Source organism: Scyliorhinus canicula, unplaced genomic scaffold (genome assembly GCF_902713615.1).
Source record: "Scyliorhinus canicula unplaced genomic scaffold, sScyCan1.1, whole genome shotgun sequence".
In the NCBI taxonomy this organism is placed as follows: Eukaryota; Metazoa; Chordata; class Chondrichthyes; order Carcharhiniformes; family Scyliorhinidae; genus Scyliorhinus; species Scyliorhinus canicula.
In genome coordinates this window covers 3,322,459-3,336,665 of record NW_024055744.1, presented here as the reverse complement: position 1 = coordinate 3,336,665, position 14,207 = coordinate 3,322,459, and the positions used below count along the sequence as shown (strand labels likewise).

Here is a 14,207-nt window from a genome sequence, read left to right as displayed (position 1 = left end):
AGTCACTCAATTCATTAGGATCAAAATATCACAAACTGTCAATGTGTTTGTCTGTTCTGACTGTGGGAAGAGATTTCAAACATCAGTGTGACTGGAAAAGCCCAGAGACCCACACACACCAGAGTGAGAGTGTTCCAGTGAACTGACTGTGGAAAGAGTTTTAACCAGTTACACAGCCTGAAAAACAATCTTGTTTCCTCTTGTGGGAGAGTCGAGGACCAGAGGGCATAATCCCAGAGTAAGAGGTCTCAAATTTAGGACAGAGATGAGGAGACATTTCGTCCATCAGAGGGTAGAGAATCTGTGGAATTCTGTAGCTGGGTGTGGTGAATTATAAACCTAGTAATTCACACTTTGTTGTATCATATGTATTGTGTCCTTGTGGGCTCTGTATACGAGCCATTGCGCGGCTCTGCCCATAGGGGGAGATGAGGAGTTTGTACTGGGCTCCACCCTTGGCTCCGTCCATGGCTCATCCCACTAACCGCAAGTATAATGCTCTGCAGTCGTGAGCCTGCTGCCAGTTCATCTCGTCGCGGGCAGGCTCAGTTGTAAGACTATTAAAACCACTGTTCACTTCTAATCATGTGTATTGTGAATTGATGGTCTCATCACTGCGCAATCCTTCTTTATCTGAGAATCAAACTGTTGTTTAATTGTCCCGGCAGTTACCAGGCTCCCGTGAAGTCCTCCAGCTGTTATTTTAATGCAGATTTCAACAATCTATTTTCAGTAGGTTTCTATTAATTCATTGTGACTGTCACATGACCACATTTTCAGTCTGGAAACTTAAATAAGCTGATTTACATTCAATCAGGAATATCACAGTTGTCCACCAACCTCTGATTTGACAGCACATTTCCAGCATTCACCATTGTTCTTCCTGACTCTAAACACAGTCATAAAGGAGCCTCTGTTCCGTGTTGAGGAGCTCAGAACCATGGAAGAGAACAGCTGGGATATATTCCACTCACACCTCAGGATGAGAAAGACCCAAGTGTCAATTGTCCCTCTCAGTGTGACCCTGAAGGACTGTGGCCAGGCTGAAGTTCTGTTCCTGCCGTATGATCCTTCCCCAGATTGTCCTTTCTGAGCTCCAGACAGGTGATGTTAAACAGTCAGGTGGGAAAGACAAAAATCTGCAATGTTTCAAACCAAGCTTATGTATTTCACATTTATTCAGAATATTAAACCTCATCAACAGATTAGGACTGTCACAGTGAAACTGATTCACTCCTGAACATGATTAACAGCATCAATAAAGGAAGAATCCAAAATTTGTAGTTGTTTGTGAACTCGCTGGTGTGTTAGCAAGTGGGATGACTGAGTAAATCCCTTCCCACAGACATTACAGGTGAATGTTCTCTCCCCAGTGTGAACTTGATGGTGTTTCAGAAGATAAGATGAATGAGAGAATTCCTTCCCACATCTGGAGCAGGTGAACGGCCTCTCCCCACTGTGAACTCGCTGGTGATTCAATAAGTTGGATGAACGAGTGAATCCCTTCCCACACACTGTGCATCTGGTGTGTCAGCAGGTTGTATGACTGACTGAATCCCATCCCACACACAGAACAGCTGAACGGCCTCTCCTCACTGTGAACCTGCCGATGATGTGTCAGAAGGTTGTATGAACATGTGAATCCCTTCCCACAGTCAGAACAGGTGAACGGTCTATCCCCTGTACGAAGTTGCTGGTGTATCAGAAGGTTGGATGAATTGATGAATCCTTTCCCACAGTCAGAGCAGGTAAATGGCCTCTCCCCAGTGTGAATTCTCTGGTGGTTCAGTAGGGCAGATGGACGGCTGTAACCTTTCCCACACACAGGGCAGGTGAGTGGCCTCTCCCCAGTGTGAGCATATTGGCGTGTTAGTAAATCCTTTTTGTTTTAAAGCTCTTCTCACAGTCAGGACAGTTAAAAAATTTGCTATCAGAATGAACAAGTTGATGTGTCTGCAGGTGGGATGACTGAATAAATCCTTTCCCACACACGGAGCAGGTGAATGGTCTCTCCCCAGTGTGAATATGTTGATGTGTCAGCAGATCTTTTTTACATTTAAAACTCTTCTCACAGACAGAACATATAAATGGTCTCTTATCAGTGTGAACAAGCTGATGAGTCACAATGTGGGATGATTGAGTGAATCCCTTCCCACACACAGGGCAGGTGAATGGTCTCTCCTCAGTGTGAACGCACTGGTCTGTCAGAAGGTTGTATGAATGGGTGAATCCCTTCCCACAAATGGAGCAAATGAACAGTCTCTCCCCAGTGTGATGTGGAGATGCCGGCGTTGGACTGGGGTGAGCACAGTAAGAAGACTTACAACACCAGGTTAAAGTCCAACAGGTTTGTTTCAAACACGAGCTTTCGGAGCGCAGCTTCTTCTTCAGGTGACTGGAGAGGTATGATCCAGAAACATTTATATAGACAAAGTCAGCGATGCCGGACAATCATTTTCCGGCATTTATTGGCCGGCATCGCTGACTTTGTCTATATTTTTTTTTTATAAATGTTTTTATTCAGTTTTCGTATTTTATATTGAACAAATTACAAATTGTTAGGAGAGAGAAACAAAAAAAAAAAACAAACAAAAAACAAACAAAAACAAACACGCAAAAATTAACATACATATTTACAGGTAAGCATCTTCGTAGTAGTAACTGCGCCCCCCCCCCCCCCTCAACATGTTTATTTAGCTTGGTTTTGGGCCTTAGCTAGCCATCGAACCCCCGTAACGAACCTGTAGCCCCCCCCCCCCCCCCCCCCCTCCCGCTACCTTCCCCCGACTATTCTTCCTCTTGTACATTGGCCACAAATAGGTCCCGGAACAGTTGCATGAATGGCTCCCACGTTCTGTGGAAGCCGTCGTCCGACCCCTCGGATGGCAAATTTGATTTTCTCCATTTGGAGAGATTCCGAGAGGTCGGACAGCCAGTCCGCAGCTCTGGGCGGTGCTGCTGACCGCCAGCCAAACAGGATTCTACGGCGGGCGATCAGGGAGGCAAAGGCAAGGGCGTCCGCCCTCCTCCCCAGGAATAGATCTGGCTGTTCTGAAACCCCGAAGACCGCCACTATCGGGCATGGCTCCACCCTCACTCCCACCACTTTGGACATTACCTCGAAGAAGGCTGTCCAGTACTCCACGAGTCTGGGGCAAGACCAGAACATGTGGGCGTGGTTGGCCGGGCCTCTTTGGCACCGTTCACATCTGTCTTCCACCTCCGGGAAGAACCTACTCATACGGGTTCTTGTTAAGTGGGCTCTATGTACCACTTTTAGTTGCGTCAGGCTGAGCATTGCGCACGTGGAGGTGGAGTTGACCCTATGCAGTGCTTCGCTCCAGAGTCCCCACCCGATCTCCATCCCCAGGTCGTCCTCCCATTTCCTCCTTGTTGCGTCCAGTACGGTGTCGTCCCTATCTACCAGTCGGTCATACATGTCACTACAGTTCCCTTTCTCTAGGATACTTGCGTCCAGTAGGTCTTCCAGTAGTGTCTGTCGTGGCGGTTGTGGGTACGTCCTTGTCTCCTTTCGTAGGAAGTTTTTGAGCTGCAGGTACCGTAGCTCGTTCCCCCCAGCTAGCTGAAATTTCTCTGTCAGTTCGTCCAGTGTTGCGATCCTGTCGTCCGTGTATAGGTCCCTGACTGTCAGTGTCCCCCCGTCCTGCCTCCACCTTTTGAAGGTGGCGTCGGTCAGTGCTGGTGTGAACCTATGGTTGTTGCAGATGGGAGCCCTGTTCGACATTTTGGTCAGGCCAAGTTGCTGCCGCAGTTGGTTCCAGGATTGGAGGGTGGCTGTCACCACTGGGCTGCTGGAGTGTTTTTTGGGTGGGGATGGGAGTGCTGCCGTGGCGAGGGCCCGGAGGGAGGTTCCCATGCAGGAGGCCTCCTCCGCACGCACCCACTCAGCTTCTGGCTCCTGGATCCATCCCCTTACTCGCTCGGCTGTTGCTGCCCAGTGGTAGAATTGTAGATTCGGGAGGGCTAACCCTCCCCTGGTTTTTGTTTTTTGTAAGACCTTCTTTGGGATCCTAGCATTTTTACCCCCCCATACGAACGCCATGATGAGTTTGTCCAGCGCTTTGAAAAAGGCCTTGGGGATGTAGATCGGAATGGATCTAAACAGGAAGAGGAACCTGGGCAGTACGTTCATTTTGATCGTCTGAACTCTCCCCGCGAGGGAGAGCGGGAGTGTGTTCCATCTTTGCAGGTCCTTTTTAACTTCCTCCGTCAGGCTGGTGAGGTTCCATTTGTGGATCCCTTTCCAGTCATGGGCTATTTGGATCCCCAGGTAGCGGAATTTATGTCGGGCTTGTTTGAACGGCAGCCCCTTTAGTGCTGCCCCCCCCCCCCCCCCCCCCCTTGCGGGTGTAATGGGAAGATCTCACTTTTGCTCATGTTGAGTTTGTAGCCCGAGAAGGCTCCAAACTCTTTCAGGAGCGCGATGATTCCGTCCATGCTGCTTTGTGGGTCCGAGATATAGAGGAGCAGATCATCCGCATAGAGTGAGACTCTGTGCTCTCTACCTCCCCTTCGGATCCCCTCCAATTTTTTGCTGCCCTGAGCGCGATTGCTAGCGGTTCGATTGCTAGTGCGAACAGCAGCGGGGACAGTGGGCATCCTTGTCTGGTGCCCCTGTGCAGCTGGAAGTATTGGGAGTTGGTATTGTTGGTCTGTACACTCGCCATGGGAGCGTTGTACAGGAGCTTTACCCAAGCGGTGAACCCTGTTCCAAGCCCGAACCGCTCCAGTACCTCTATGAGGTATATCCATTCGACTCTGTCGAAGGCCTTTTCTGCGTCCAGGGAGACGATCACCTCTTGTGTTCTCTCCCCGGAGGGGGTCATTATCACGTTCAGCAGGCGCCTGATGTTCGCGGTCAGCTGTCTACCTTTGACAAAGCCCGTCTGGTCCTCTGTGACCACCTCAGGTACACAGTCTTCTAGCCTTTTGGCTAGGATTTTGGCCAGTATTTTGGCGTCTGCATTCAGCAGAGATATGGGTCTGTATGACCCACATTCCGTTGGGTCTTTGTCTTTCTTAGGTATCAGCGAGATTGAGGCCTGTGCTAACGTGGGTGGCAACGTGCCCCTAGCTAGCGAGTCTGTGAACATCTCCCGCATGTGCGGGGCCAGCGCTGTCGCAAATTTTTTGTAGAAGTCCACCGGGAATCCGTCCGGTCCCGGCGCCTTCCCCGCCTGCATGGAGCTAATGCTGTCCATGATCTCTCCCAGTGCTAGTGGTGCTTCCAGATCCCGTTTTCTGCCCTCTCCCACAACTGGTATGTTCAGTCCGTCAAGAAACCGGTTCATCCCAGCCTTCCCCGTTGGGGGCTCTGAGGTGTACAGCTCTTGGTAGAAGGCCTTGAAGGTTTTGTTAATCTTCTCTGGTTCTGTTTCCAACGTGCCTCTGGTATCTCTGATTTGCGCAATTTCTCTGCTGGCTGCCTGCTTTCTCAGCTGGTGGGCCAACAGGCGGCTGGCTTTGTCTCCGTGTTCGTATAGGGCCCCGCGTGCCTGGCGGAGTTGGTGTACTGCTTTCCTGGTGGAGAGCAGGTCAAAGTTCCTTTGTAATTCTTTTCTCTCCGCCAGGAGTTCTACAGTCGGGGCCTCGGAGTATTTATGGTCTACCTCCAGTATGGAGTCGACCAGCTTCTGCCTAGCCACCCTTTCCTCCCTATCTCTTTGCGCTTTGTAGGCTATGATTTCCCCTCTTAGTACGGCCTTAAGCGCTTCCCAGAACGTGGAGGGTGAGACCTCCCCGTTTTGGTTGATCTCAGTGTACTCCGCTATGGCCTGCGCTATCCTTTCGCTGAAGGCCTTGTCAGCTAGTAAGGCACCGTCCAACCTCCATTTGGGGCGCTGGGCCCTTCCCGTCTCTAGCCGCACATCCATGTAGTGTGGAGCGTGGTCTGATATCACAATTGCGGAGTATTCCACCTTGTCTATCTCTGGAAGCACCGTTTTCCCCACCACAAAGAAGTCAATTCTGGTGTACACGTTGTGTACTGGGGAGAAGAAAGAGAATTCTTTCGCCCCCGGGTGGGCGAATCTCCAGGGGTCTACTGCTCCCATCTGCTCCATATAGTGGCTGAGTTCCCTTGCCATGTTTGAGGTTTTCCCCGTTCTGGGGTTTGATCTGTCCGTCGTTGGGTCCTGTACACAGTTGAAGTCCCCCCCATGATTAGTCGGTGCGTCGCTATGTCCGGGATTTCTGCCATGGTCTTTTGGATGAAGCTCGTGTCGTCCCAGTTGGGCGCGTACACGTTAACTAGAACTACCGGCGCCCCATCCAGGGCCCCGCTGACCATGACATACCGTCCCCCTGGGTCCGTAACCGTCTTTGTCGCCCTAAACATTGTCCTCTTGCCAATCAGGATCGCCACCCCCCTGGCCCTTGCCCCATAACAGGAATGATAGGTTTGTCCCACCCAGCCCTTTCTTACCCGCAGTTGGTCCTGCTCCCTCAAGTGCGTCTCTTGGAGGAAGACTATGTCGGCCCTCATGTTTCTAAGGTGGGTGAGGACTCTAGATCTCTTCACTGGGCCGTTAAGTCCCCTTACGTTCCAGGTGACTATTCTGGTGGGGGGCTTCTGCCCCCTTGCTCCTGTGGGGTTAACCATATTTGTCCGGTGGACGCGCCCCTGCCCTCTGGGGTTTCCCTATGTTAGGGGGCCGTCCAGGATGTCCACTATCACTGCTCTCCCCATGCGGTCGGGTCCCTGCGCTCCGGGGTTCCCCCTTGTCCCGGGGACACCCGCCATGGCCGTCCACTTTGTGTCCGCCACGCGGGTAGTCCCCTGCACTCCGGGGGGCCCCTTCACCCACAGACCGTACTGGGTGGGTGCTTGCAGCAGTTCCCTGTTTCGAGCCCTTGTCTGTGGCACTTTGTGGCCCTATTCCCTTACTGGCATCTTTTGTCCCTTCGTCCCTGCGTTTCCCCTCCCTGGTCTCTCGCCCCCCGGGTGCCCCCCCCCCGCTCTATCCCTTTCGGGGATACCCCTGTGTACCCCTCCATTGCCCCTCTCTCCCCCATTCCTGTCCCCATTTGCTCTCCCACCTTTGATGGGTGATCCCCCCCCCTCCCCTGCCTGGCGCCTTCCCCCCTGTTGGGGGTGCGCTGCGGCCCTGCTCTGTTGCGCGCCCCCTTCGCTAGCTTTCCTGCTAGCACGGTGGCTCCCCTCTCGGAGGTTGCTGTCCCGCTTCCCCTCTCCCCTCTCCAGTACTCCCGTTCCCTCGTGCCGGGGCCTGGCCTCCCACCTGGAGCGGGCCCTAGGGCATTGGGTTGTTTTCCGTTCTGGGTGTTCCTGCCAGGGGGGAGGGGGCTGGCTTTGCCTCGCCCCTCCCCACCCCCCCGTCGGCATGACGTGTCTCCTTGCCATGGGCCCCTCGTCCCTACTTCCCATGGCGTTTTTCCAGCCCGTGCTCCTCGACGAATCTATTCGCCTCGGCAGGGGCTGTAAAGAAATATTCCTTGTGTTGGTATGTGACCCAGAGTTTTGCTGGGTACAGCATACCAAAACGTACTTTGTTCTTATAGAGAGCTGCTTTCGCTCTGTTGAACTCCGCCCGTCTCTTAGCTATGTCCGCTCCAAAATCCTCGTAGATTCGGATGGCGTGCCCGTCCCAATTGCAGGCTCTATTCTCCTTGGCCCAGCGCAGGATTGTCTCCCTATCCCGGTACCGGTGCAGTCTGGCTATAACTGCTCTCGGTTTTTCCCCTTCCTTGGGCTTCGGGCGCAGTGACCGATGAGCTCTGTCCATTTCCGGTGGGGTGGGAAAAGTTTCCCGCCCCACTAAGGAGCCCAGCATCGCAGCCACGAATGTTGTGGGATTTCTACCCTCTATCCCCTCTGGCAGGCCCACTATCTTAATATTTTGCCTTCTCGAGCTGATCTCCTGGTCGTCTACCCTGCCCTTCAGGCTCCCCTGTGTTGCACTCAGTTTCACCATTCCCCTCTCCAGGGATATGACCCGGTCGCTCGCGTCAGTCGCTGCCTTCTCCAGCTCTTTAATGGTTGCCCCCTGGGCTTCCAGTATCTTCCCTTGGGCTTCCAGTATCTTCCCTTGGGCATCCACTTTCTTCTCCAATCTGGTCAGAACCTGCTGCACCCCTGACATGGCCCTGGTCACTGCTGCCTGTGCTGCGGCCTCTGCGTCTGCTTTTAACTCTGCCTTGAATGCCTGCAGCTGCTCCCTCACCACCTCGGCAAAGGCTTCCTTCCAATTCACGCCCCCCTCTAACCCCAGGGGAGAGGTTGCCCGCCCGTCCAGCTCTTCTGGATGCGGCGAAGCATCCTTCCCGCCGCTTCGCGTGTTGACTCGTTCGCCCGAGCTGGCTTTCCCTTTGCCCAGTCTACTTCCGGTGCCCCCTTTCTCTTGGCTCCCTTCTGGCACTTTTTTCTCCCCCTTCCCCTTCATCTTTTCTTCTCTCCTTGTTCTTCTTTTTCTTCTTTTTCCCCCTTTTCCGCACCCTATTTTAATTTTATTTATTATTATATATCTATATATGTATATATATATATATATATATTTTTTTTTTTAAATTTATTTCCCCTACCCCTTTTCTCTTTACCAGTTTTCTTTTGGGAAGAACAGAAATACAAGTCTCTTTTTTCTTTTGTCTTCTTTCCCCACTCAACCAGGAGAGAGAGTCCCTTTGTCTTTGCCACGTGGTGGTCACAGCAGTTTGGGGGGGGGGGGGGGGAGGGGCGAGTGGGCCGGTGGTCGCTGCTGGTTGGGGGGGGGGGGGGGGTGGTCGCTGCTGGTTGGGGGGGGGGTGGTCGCTGCTGGTTGGGGGGGGGGGTGTCCCCGCTGCTGGCTGGGGGGGGGGGGGGGGGTTGTGTCCCCGCTGCTGGCTGGGGGGGGGGGTTGTGTCCCCGCTGCTGGCTGGGGGGGGGGGGGGGTTGTGTCCCCGCTGCTGGCTGGGGGGGGGGGGGGGGTTGTGTCCCCGCTGCTGGCTGGGGGGGGGGGGGGGTTGTGTCCCCGCTGCTGGCTGGGGGGGGGGGGGGAAGAGAAGAGGGGCCGCCGCCGCCGCACCGCTCCTGGCCCGCGTGGGGGGGGGGGGGGGGGGAGAGAAAAGAGGGGCCGCCGCCGCCGCACCGCTCCTGGCCCGCGTGGGGGGGGGGGGGGGGGGGGGGGAGAGAAGGGGGGCCGCCGCCGCCGCACCGCTCCTGGCCCGCGTGGGGGGGGGGGGGAGAGAAGAGGGGCCGCCGCCGCCGCCGCACCGCTCCTGGCCCGCGTGGGGGGGGGGGGGGGAGGGAGAGGGGATGGACCTGCTGCTGTTGGGCCCCCCTGTCGCCGCTTCGCTACCGCTCCGGCTCCTCCGCTCCGGCTCCGGCTCCTCCGCTCCGGCTCCTCGGCTCCCGCTCCGGCTCCTCGGCTCCGGCTCCTCGGCTCCTCCACTCCGGCTCCTCGGCTCCTCCGCTCCGGCTCCTCGGCTCCTCCGCTCCGGCTCCTCGGCTCCTCCGCTCCGGCTCCTCCGCTCCTCCGCTCCGGCTCCTCTGCCGGCGCTCCTCCTCCGCCGTCCGGCCTGTCGGGGGGGGGGGGGGGGGGGGGGTTGTTCTTCTTGTCTACCGCTTGCGGGAGCCCCTCTCCCTGCGACCTCCTCGCTCGCCGCCCGGAAGTCAAGTCAGTCGACTTTGTCTATATAAATGTTTCTGGATCATACCTCTCCAGTCACCTGAAGAAGGAGCTGCGCTCCGAAAGCTCGTGTTTGAAACAAACCTGTTGGACTTTAACCTGGTGTTGTAAGACTTCTTACTGTGCTCTCCCCAGTGTGACTGCAACGATGAACTTCCAGTTGTGATGGGTAACTGAACCCCTTCCCACAGTCCGCACATTTCCGTGGTTTCTCCATGGTGAGGGTGTTCTTATGTCACTCCCGCTTAAAGCCTTGTCGACACACGCAACAGGAGTAGAGTTTCTCCCTGCTGTGAATGGTGTGATTTTCTTTCAGGCTGTGTAACTAGTTCAAGCTCTTTCCACAGTCAGTGCAATGAAACACTCTCATTCGGGTGTGTGTGTGTCTCGGTGCTTTTACAGTCACACTGATCTTTCAAATGTTTTTCCTCAAATGGAAGAGACAAACATTTCTCCTTCCAGTTTCAAAGACTGATGATATTCAGCTCCTGATGAATCGAGTGGCTGTCAGATCTCAATGTGATGTTTGGTTTTGAGTTTTCTGTCGGCCAATCCTCCACTTCCAATATCCTGTAAAAGGAGTTTACAAAAGCCATCACTGTCAGTCCAGGATAGAAATTCTGAAGAGACAATTCTAGTTTCTCTGAAACATTTTTCCCTCTCTTGTTCCCCCAAAGCTGTAAATCCTGGTCCCACACACTCTCCCTCCTCCCTGGGCTGAAATCCAAACCCATCTCACCATTTCTTTCCTCCACTCCCAGTTTTCTCCTACCCTCTCCTCTGCCTGGGTTCAGTTCTCCAGCTCCTGTCTGCAGACTGACAATAAAACCAATGGGTCTTATTGGGGGGTTTGGGTTCTCACCATTGTCCCCGCTCGCGGTGGCTCTCATTCAACCTCTGGGAGCCGCACTCACTCTCACTGCGGCTGCGCACAGCCCGGAGCAGCACCGCGCATGCTCCGCACAAAGAGACGCCTTCCGGGGGTGTAGCATACTAGCGCATGCGCATTCTGGCTCCTGTGATGGAGATAGGGCGTATTCCTCCGCGCCCAGCATTCTGGGAAGCCTTATCCGCCATTATTCAGTTAGGTTCTTCAGGGTGATAAATTGTTTCCGGCACTTTTGATACAGTTCGGTGTTTGTACCGAATGGAGCGGGCGCATCGGTGATTTTCTCTCTGATCGACCCCTGTTAACGGCTGTCATCTGTTTAGGGGGCGATATGCCGCAGGGCGCCTGCGCGGCCGCCATCTTTCTCAGCGGAAATGTGCAGCCATCCAGGAACCGGAAGCCAGATGAGAGAATCTTGTAAATTTCTCTCCAGGACTGAGAATGAAATTTCTTTGGAAATTCCTTTAGAAAGAAGAGGATTTGCCAACGGGAACTTCAAATCCAACATCACATCATCCTCTGACTGAGTTACTCGATTCATCAGTACCTGAATATCATTGGGAGGTAAAATGGTTTGTCTGTTCTGTCTGAGGACAAAGATTTCAGATATCAGAGTGACTGGGAAACTTTTAATGACCATTCCGGGTTAAATTTGAGACTAATTACACCGATCACATTGGGGAAGTTAAATAATTTGCTGTTGTACTCTTATGAATGGGGGTAAATTTAAAAATTACTGTATTAGTATACTTGGCAGCTAACCTGGGCAAACTGCTGAACTTGTTAGTAATGAGAGCTACTATCCCGGATTTTATCAAAGTTTATTGTTCCTGTTGCATTTCATTCAGCTCATTGTGGCTGCAAAGTAGGTATTCAGCCCGATCTCAATTCCCAGATTGTGAGGGCAGCACGGTGGTGCAGTGGGTTAGCCCTGCTGCCTCACGGCGCCGAGGACCGAGGTTCGATCCCAGCTCTGGGTCACTGTCCGTGTGGAGTTTGCACATTCTCCCCATGTTTGTGTGGGTTTTGCCCCCCCCCCCCCCCCCATCACCCAAAGATAGGTGGATTGGCTGTGCTAAATTGCCCCTTAATTGGAAAAAATTAATTGGGTACTCTAAATTTATATTTAAAAATATTCCAGATTGTGCTCTGTAGTTTTTTTAATTGCATCAATTCAGATGGCTATCTAAATACTTTTTAAATGTTATGAGGGTTTGTGCCATCATTTCAGGCAGCATGTCACTGATCCTCACCGCCCTCTAAACCTCCTGGTCCTTCCCTAAATATCTGCCCCCTTTTTATATGTATCCCTCAACCAAAGGGAATGGTCCTTCCTATCCAATCTATTTAGATCCCTCAGAATTATAAAAATATAACAATTTATATTTTTGTCCAATCAAGGGGCAATTTAATTTGGCCAATCCTGCACATATTTGGGTTGTGGGGGTGAAATCCACACAGACAATGGGAGAATGTGCAAACTCCTTACAGACTGACTCGGGGCGAGGATCGAACCCGGGTCCCCAGCACGTAGGCACACAACTACTGTGCCACCATGATCCCCCAGAATTTTATACATTTAGAATAATCTTCATTATTGTTACAAGTAGGTGTACCTTACCTTAACACTGCAATGCCGTTACTATGAAAATCCCCGACTGGTAACACTCTGGCACCTATTCAGGTACACAGAGGAAGAATTCAGAATGTCCAATTCACCTAACAAGCACGTCTTTCGGGACTTGTGGGAGGAAACGTACACTGGAGAACGTGCAGACTCCGCACAGACAGTGTCCCAAGTGGGAATTGAATCCCGGGACCCTGGCGCTGTGACGCAGCAGTGCTAACCACTGTGCTACCTTGCCGCCCATAAAACAGTTTAGTTCAATGTTCTCTGATTAAAGAAGCTGAAGCGACCAATGTGGGTCTTGAACCCACGGGCCTGGGATTAAGACCCCCATGCTCAACCGACTGAGCTAGCCAGGCTGCTTTTCATAATTTCATTTTGATCTCCCTTCAGTCTTTTCTGTTCCAAAGAAAACAGCCCCAGTTTATCCAAACTTTCCTCAGAGCAAACATTGTCAATTTCTGGCTGATGTTCTTAAATCCCTTCTGTACTCTCTTCAGTGCAGTCTTCCTGTGCACAGGAATCTAGCTCTGGCCTAACTAGTCCTGTCCTGCCATTTATCATGTAATCCTTTGCCTTGTTTTCCCTCCAGCTTTCTTCCTCACTATCAAGTGTTTAAACATACCATGTCTGCGTGGGTTTCACCCCCACAGCCCAAAAGATGTGCAGGATAGGTGGATTGGCCACTCTAAATTGCCCCTTAATTGGAAAAAATAATTGGGTACTCTAAATTTATTTTTAAAAAATGTTTAAACATTTTTGTGTCACAGGTAAACTTCTTCCTCATGTTCCTACATTTACTTTCAAATCAGTGAAGGGACCAGTACCGATTCCTTTGAAACTGGCACTGGAAACAGCCCTTTGATTTTCTCTGTTCTTTATGGGATGTGAGTATGGTTGCCCATTCCTAATTGCCCTTAAACTGAGTGGCTTGCTCGGCAATTTCAGAGTGTAATTCAGAATTAACCCCATTGCAGTGGTTTGGCCAGATCAAGTAATGCCGGTGCCGAGTCGATGGGCTGAATGGTCTCCTTCTGCACTGCAGATTCTGTGATTAATTACAACCTTGGGTCACTGTGTGGAGTTTGTACATTCTTCCTGTGTCTGCGTAGATTTCCTCCGGGTGCTTTGGTTTCCTGCCGCAGTCCACAGATGTGCCGGTTAGATGGATTGGCTGTGTTAAATTGTCATTGGGAGGGGTTGTGGAAATAGGGTGGGGAATTCGCCTTGGTAGGGTGCTCTCAGAGAGTTGTTGCAGACTCGATGGGCCAAATGGCCTCCTTCAGCACTGAGGGGATTCTATGTTTCTACATTGGATGCAATGATATGTTCACTCGCACACACTGCAGCCTGACTCTTGTTGGAGCAGACACTGTTGTTTGTTACTCTCAAAGTGAGTGAATCCTTTGCTGTTTCCCCTCTGGGCCCCATCTCCACTATTATTGTCTGATTGTCCCACTGAGACTCTCACTGTTATTATTGGACAATCAGCGAATCAACCTGAGTCTGTGGCCGCTCTCACCATCTGGAACCGTCACAATGCCCGGGTGATTGATGGCAGCTCTGGACCAATAGGAAGTGGAGGGGCGGGACTGGAGGACTGACCTGGAGCGGCAGGTCCTCCAACCAATCAGAGTGAATGAGGGGCGGGGTCCCCGAACAGGCACTGGAATGTGGCAACTAGGGGCTTTTCACAGTAACTTCATTGAAGCCTACTTGTAACAATAAGGGATTATTGTTATTATTATGCACTGTGAGCCTGGACCGGATACTAACTCTCCCGGATTGACTGACTGGAGTCTCCAGGATTTTATTTTAATCATTTGTGGGAGTCACTGGCTGGGCCAACATTTATTGCCCATCCCTAATTTCCCTTAAACCGAGTGGCTGGCTCGGCCATCTCGGAGGGCATTTAAAGAGTCAACCACATTGCTGTGGTTTGGAATCGTGTCGGCCAGACCAGGTAAGGATGGCAGATTTTCTTTTCTATTCATTCTCGGGATGTGGGTGTCGCTGGCTGGGCCAGCATTCACTGCCCAGCCCTAATTGC

At 52.3% G+C, this 14,207-nt stretch overlaps 1 protein-coding gene across 1 annotated transcript in view; it reads left to right on the top strand.

The window, feature by feature from the left end:
• Positions 1-10,915: 10,915 nt before the first annotated feature.
• LOC119960845 (zinc finger protein 2 homolog) overlaps positions 10,916-14,207 on the top strand; it is a 32,364-nt gene continuing 29,072 nt past the window's right edge. Inside the window, exon 1 of the mRNA XM_038788434.1 lies at positions 10,916-11,094. The gene's annotated coding sequence lies outside the window, so the exon portion shown is untranslated. The remainder of the gene's footprint in view (positions 11,095-14,207) is intronic.